The sequence below is a fragment of the Petaurus breviceps genome, unplaced genomic scaffold, assembly GCF_028583685.1.
Source record: "Petaurus breviceps papuanus isolate PSGF00001 unplaced genomic scaffold, PetGlider_PUasm1.0 90734, whole genome shotgun sequence".
Classification (NCBI taxonomy): Eukaryota; Metazoa; Chordata; class Mammalia; order Diprotodontia; family Petauridae; genus Petaurus; species Petaurus breviceps.
The window spans coordinates 2,201,264-2,208,087 of NW_027187327.1; the positions used below are offsets into that span (position 1 = coordinate 2,201,264).

General features: G+C 37.0%; 1 pseudogene; it reads left to right on the forward strand.

Annotated features, from left to right (window-relative positions):
- Positions 1–1,798: 1,798 nt before the first annotated feature.
- LOC138145392 (replication factor C subunit 4 pseudogene) lies at positions 1,799–2,840 on the forward strand (annotated as a pseudogene).
- The last annotated feature ends 3,984 nt before the right edge of the window (positions 2,841–6,824 follow it).

A 6,824-nucleotide genomic window follows, 5' to 3' on the forward strand; every position in this document is an offset into this window, starting at 1 on the left:
CTATTTCTCTTTCAGTTAAATTCTCTAAGGGAGAAAATTTTACACTTTTAAACCAAGAGTAGTTTTCCATTAGTAAGACCTTTAATTCCCCATTTATATCTATTTAGGTTTAAGGATTTATTGTCTCAGGATCCCTGAGTAAATTAGTTATTTTTCTAGTGGAATACAGGAGAGAATTAATAATTTGAACTAATGTTTTTGATTTGCATATTTTAATTAAAGTAAGGTATTTTGCTGCATTAAAAATACTTTAAATTAGCAGGAGTCTTGGGGCAGCTTCCACACCAAAAGACCATTAAAATAATGCTTCATTCAAATATGCAGTAAGGTAAAAGACCCCAAATGCTTTTGGAGTAAATATAATCTTTAATATTTTCATTTTAAGGCAATCTATTCCAATATATATATTTAGAAATCACCATTTCTGTTTTTAAACAAGCCCAAGAGTGATTCATTGTACATTTTACATTATACAATGTACTTTGTTACATGCATGAAAGAATAAAACTTTAGAAACAAAATTCAGGCTATCTTTTTTTTAAGTTGTTAAAATATTTCTTCATTTTATGATGGCCAGTTTTGAATAAGAATATATGTCTAATAGCTACTGTGAAATATTTTTATAAAAAAGCATTAATTCCTAATGTCTACAACTTTATCACCAATCCTAGGGTCTGTGATTTTTTAAAAATCTATATTTCAAGGTAACTGGTTTTATTTGTAATCCTACATATTTTATTTTATGTATTTTAAAATATTTCTCTCAGAAGGGGTTCATAAGCTTCACAAAATTGGCAAAGGGGTCCAAGAACCTGTGATCTATGTTAGAGGAGTCAAATATGTGACTTGTTGATGACATTGTGTCCAGCTATATTTCAGACTGGGATACGAACCAGATGAAAATATAATTGAGTAACATTTAACAAAATAAATACAATACAATAAATCATAGATAATTTAATATGTGGTTTTTATTTTAGTTTGATACAACTGGTCTATAAGATTATAGTTGTTATTTGGTAGTCTCAGTATAGGATGAATAAAATGACATTAAAACCACCTGTATGTGACTAGGAGAAGTGATGAAAATTTTACTGGATGTTGCAAACAAGTTCAATTATTCAGTTAGCAAGCACTTATTAATCACTTACTCTGAGCCATAAGTGATGAAGTCTCTTAATGCATATAGAGAGGACTGCCTTTGAAGATCACAAGAAAGTTGTACTCTAAGTGATAAAAATATATGAGTATATGCATACATGCATGCATGCATACATATATGTGTGTATGCATATGCATGCAAACTTGGGAGAAACAATAGCATTAGAATAAGGTTCTGCAGTTGAATGCGATGAGGAGAGTATCAGGGTTCTTATCTCAGAAGGACTATTTTGAATCTGTAGGAATGCTGTTGTGATTCAGTTGTGTCCAAATCTTTGTTACCTCATTAGGGTTTTCTTAGCAAAGATACTAAAGTGTTTTGTCATTTCCTTCTTCAGCTCATTTTATAGATGAGGAAACTGAAGCAAAAATGATTAAGTGACTAGCCCAGGGCCACACAGCTAGTGAGATTAGATTTAAACTCAGGTCTTTCTTGACTCCAGGCCTGGTGCTCTATCCACTGTGCCACCTGGCTTTCCTGGAGAGACTAGTTCTCTTCAGTTTTAGATATTCTCAGTCTATGAGAACTGAGAATTTCAGCATTAGGTATTCTTAGACTGAGCTCTTTTATGGTGGATATTGGGAGCTGAGGTTCTTGTTTCTTGTCTCTTTCCTGGACAGAGTGAAGGTTCCATGCATGCATTTCTCCAGTGCAAAGCTTCCACCAAATAAGAATCGACACACTGAACCCTGTATAGGAGACAGCAGTGAAAACAATAGAACCAAACCTATTCCAATGGTAAAATACTGTCCAAAATGTATAGATGAAGTGACTTTTCAAAAAGCTGTTGAAAAACAGCCCTTAGAAATAAATGATCTCTCCAACCTTTTTTTTCTTTGTTCTAACTGGAATTAGAAAACCCTCCATAATTCTGGATACTGCAAGAGAGGTATACAAACCTGAACTTTTCTAACAAAGAACCCTTTAATTAAATGTGTCAGATGAATGTGGAATACAAGTTATTCAGGAGTAAATAAAGACTGGCTCAACTGTGTCTGAAAGTAGTTCAGACAGGATGCTGTAACCTCCTTTTAATATGAAGCCAGTCTGTGACCTCAGTATCTTATGAAGCTTTAAGGTATACCACTGAGCCCTCCAAAGAAGCTTGATTTTGCCTCTTCCGTGTTTATGTTAGATAATTGAACCATTAACCTCCCAATTCTTCTTCAAACCTTTGTCAGATGAGATTCAATGCTACAGTCTATAAGGCATTTCTGAGGAAGAAAATGTGAAGATCAGTAACGAGGGAGCTTCTTTCCTTCAACATGTATCAGAAGGAGACATTAGAAAAGCCATTACATTTCTTCAATGTGCCACTAGATTGATAGTTGGTACCTACAGAAACAATTAATGTATATTCTCCACTTACCAGAGTGGCTTGTTTAGAAAACCGGAATCCATATTAAAGGATTTGGTTGATCAGGGGCATACAACAATTGAACTTATAAACCAACTTCATGATGTAGTTATGGGACAATATTACCTCACTGATGATAAATAGAAGTCCACCTTTAAACCTACAGAAGTTGATAAGTTCCCTTATGATGGTGCTAGTGAGCATTTGCAGTTAATCACTGTCTTTGCTACAGAGATGTAGAAATTGACTCATTGCTTATTAGTTCATGAACTTCCACCTGGCATCATGAGATCACTTCTCACCTACTTTCCCATCAATTAATTTTCTCTTTCTCTGTTTGCTCATTTTCCCAGTCAATTACTTGACTTTTGAACTTTTTGCCATAGTAGAACACTGCTTCCAGAGTGGGGAGTTCTGTGTCCCAAGTTTCTGGGGTTTTGTGCAGCTGTTTTCAGGGCTACTTCTAGGCATCTGCCTCAGAAGTGTGAGAAGGACTCACTCTCCATCTCCACAGTCATCACAAGCTCTGCCATACCAGTACTCTTCCTCATCCCAGGAGAGTTACCCAAGACTGCAACCCAGATCCAAGCAGGGCAAAGAAGAAAATCCTGCCCCAGTGCCAATAAAGAGATTCCTGCAATTCCTCTCCAATCAGTCTCTTGGTCCCTCCACTATCTGTGGGTCTGGAGCCCTGTAAATAGCTGCCCTGCTGCCACAGCGGCCACCACTGCTGCCACCTCCACTGCCCCGGGGATAGGGGTCAGACCGCACTCTTCTCTCACTCAGGTTCAACAGTTTCCTCACGGATCTTTTACTTTCTTTGTCCTTTATGGGTTGAGAAGCCTGGAAAACACCGCAGCTGCCATTGATTCGGTCCCCTGAGATCTGCTCTGACCTGGTCTGTGCTGCTGGTCTGTGTTGGCATGGTCCATATGAAATGCACTCCACTCCCAGCCCAGTGTGATAGACGCTTCCTTTCGGCCTGCCAGGTTGAGTTCAGCTGGAGGTGTATTTCGTTCTGTCATTTTGTGAGTTCTGTAGCTCTAAAATTTGTTGTTTTCACAGGTATTAGAGGTAGTTGGGGTGAGAGCTCAAACAAGTTCTTGCTTTTACTCCGTTGTCTTGGATGTGCCCCTCCCCCATCAATTGATTTTCTAACCGAACGTAAAATATTATTGTTTAAAACCACACATAAGTTAAATTGTGAGCTCCTTGAGAACAAGGACTATCTTTTGTCTCACTTTGTGTCTCTAATGCTTAGCACAGACCCTGGCACATTTTAGGTACTTAATAAATATTTATTACTGAGGATAAGGATGAAGATGAGGTAAGTGTTTAAAAGTATGTGTCTCCTGTCCTTTGGACAACTTTCATAACCACAACATGTTATCTGATCCTCAAAAATATATGTATGCCTATTGAAATCTCATCACACTTGGTCACTCTCATGGAAAATTTTTCATCTTCATTGTGTAAAATATATTTACATATGTCGTCTAAATCTTATAACATTTATTATAGTCTTCCTTGTGTCACATTTACTTATATGTCCATTTTATCCTCTCTTATTCTATAGACTCTTTAAAGGAATGTTTCCTTTAAAGGATTATTAATTCAGAGCTAGAGGGAACCTTAGAAACCATCTATGCTAAACCCTTCAATGATTAGACTAATATAGCAATTTGTACCATCACTTCCCCCACTCTTAGGGGTCACAGGCACCTCTTCTTCCCTCCTCTGATGGGATTTTAGTTTTCCCCAAAATGTATAAAAAAGGTGTCCCTGTTACCTGATTGTCTGTGGTGTCTCAGACCCAGCTTCCTCCCTTCCCCACTACTTACCTTTAGTATATGATGGGGGAAAGAAACATTATCCTTTCTTGAACTGCACAGTGGCTTCTGAGTACCTCCTTTCTTTCTAACATTGAAACTAAACTAAGAGTGTGCTATAACCACAACAGTTCTCAACACACTCATTTTTCAGGTGAGGAACCAAGGTCAAGGGAGACCCTTGTCAATGGTCAAGACAAGTAGCAAATAATTGAGTTAAGAATTAAACCCTAACTCATTAGCATTCCAGGGCTTAGCACAGTGTCTGACATATAATAGGCACTATAAGTACTGAATATTTATTGACTTGTTGACATGGAGAACAATGTCTTGTGCATAGCAGAAGTTTAAGAAATGTTTGTTTCCCAACTTCCAATGTAATTCTGGACCAATATTCTTTCCACTCCACCGTGCTCTTGCAAATTTACAGGTACATTCATTAAGTTATATACATAATAAATACACAGAAATTGTAGGGATCTGGGAAACAAGAAGGAAGGCCTCCTTAAGAAGATGGCATATGAACTAATCCTTGAAGGGAGATAGGTTTTCAAGAGGCAGAAATGAGGAGTACTATTCATACATGGGGCCCACCCTGTTCAAAGGCAGCAGGTTAAGAGATGGAGCATTGTATATTGGGTATAGGAAATGGTAAATGAACCAAGTTGGCTGAATTTTTAGAGACTATGAGGAGAAGTGATGTATAATAAGCCTAGAAAGATAAACTTGAGTTTGCTAAAGACTTCAAATGTCAAGTTCGTTTTTTTTTATATTAGAAGAAAAAGAAAAACTACTGGAATTTTGTGAGCAAATAGATGACCATTTTTTGCAATCCAAATCATGTTTCAGGGATTTCTCTAGGACATTTGTGTCTGAGGTAGACTGGATGGGGAGATGATAGAGAAAAGGGGACAAACCTAGGTGGTGCAGTGAATAGAACACCGGCCCTGGAGTCAGGAAGACCTGAGTTCAAATCTGGCCTCAGACACTTAACACTTACTAGCCATGTAACCTTGGGCAAGACATTTAACCCCAATTGCCCTGCCTCCCCCCTTCCAAAAAAAAAGAAAGAAAAGGGGACAAACTAGAAGGCTATTATAATAGTTGAGAGGAGAGATGAGGAGAGTATAGGCTATATTAGTTGCGGCGTGAGTAGAGAGAAGGGAACAAATTAGAGATATGCTGTGGAGATGGAATAAACTAAATGTAGCCTTTAAATACAAATGACATGGTGAAAATTAATAAAGGGGCAAGGATTGCTTATAGGTTAGGAAACTGGGAACAGGAAGAATGGTGGTGCCATGGATAGAAGTGGAGAAGGTATGAAGGAGGAAAAAGTTTTGAGATAAATATGAGTCATATTTTGGATATGACGATAAGGACTGAGATGCCTACTAGACACTTTTTATTCTGGTTAAAAACACTTGTTTATTGGTTACAATATCAACCCATGGCAAGATGTTTTACTGTGCAAATACAAAGATAAAATCCATTCAAAAAGCTATAAACAGAAGTTCAGGGGTGGCTAGGTGGCACAGTGAGTAAAGTGCTGGCCCCAGAGTCAGGAGGACCCGATTTCAGTTCCGGCCTCAGACACTTAACACCCACACAAAAAAACTAGCCATGTGACCTTGGGCAAGTTACTTAACCCCAATTGCCCTCCAAAAGGCAAAAAAAAGAAGTTCATATCAAGTGACCATTTTCACAGGAAAGTCATCAATGTAAAGGCATTATTGGAGAATGCACGGCACAAGTCCATGGTTTTTATTAGCTTAAATTAAAGCTGTTAAGATTTTATTTGGATACAGACACACTCCAAAGGCAGTGTGGAATCAATTAATCTTTGATAATATTTACTGACTTGTCTGGTACCAGTTAGCACAGAGTATGTATAACAAATATTCTAAGTAAGCTAAAAAGAAATATATTGGAAATTTGATTATTATACAATGACTGTAAAATAAAAGTTTTTAGAAGCCAATTACATTTTGACTCCTTCAAATGTAATATGTAGTACAAGTATTCAAAAGCCTTTTGAAAGGAGAAAAAACACAGAATAGAGCACCATTGTGTAATGTAGATACGGTAATTGTGTGTATAGACATATTCTTAAGGCATTATTTTTTTCTACTAGAAGGATCCTTGAATATGGAATTTGATGATCCAGGTTTGAGAAGTGATTCTATTACTAGCAATATGACCTTGGATAGTAACAATTTTTTTAAATTTTAGTTTCTTCATCTGTCAAATGGGGATGACAATCTCGTGGGATTGACTTTGTTAACCCAAATGATGCCATGATCAAGGACATAGGTAAATTTTGGTAAGTTGTGATTCATTGTCTTATAAAACAATAGTAGTTGTGTTTGTAGTAGTAGTAGTGGTACTAATAGTAGCAACACATTATACATTTCATCCCATTGGATCTTCAAAACAACCTAATGAGGAAAATACTTCTGTTATTTTATGATCCCTG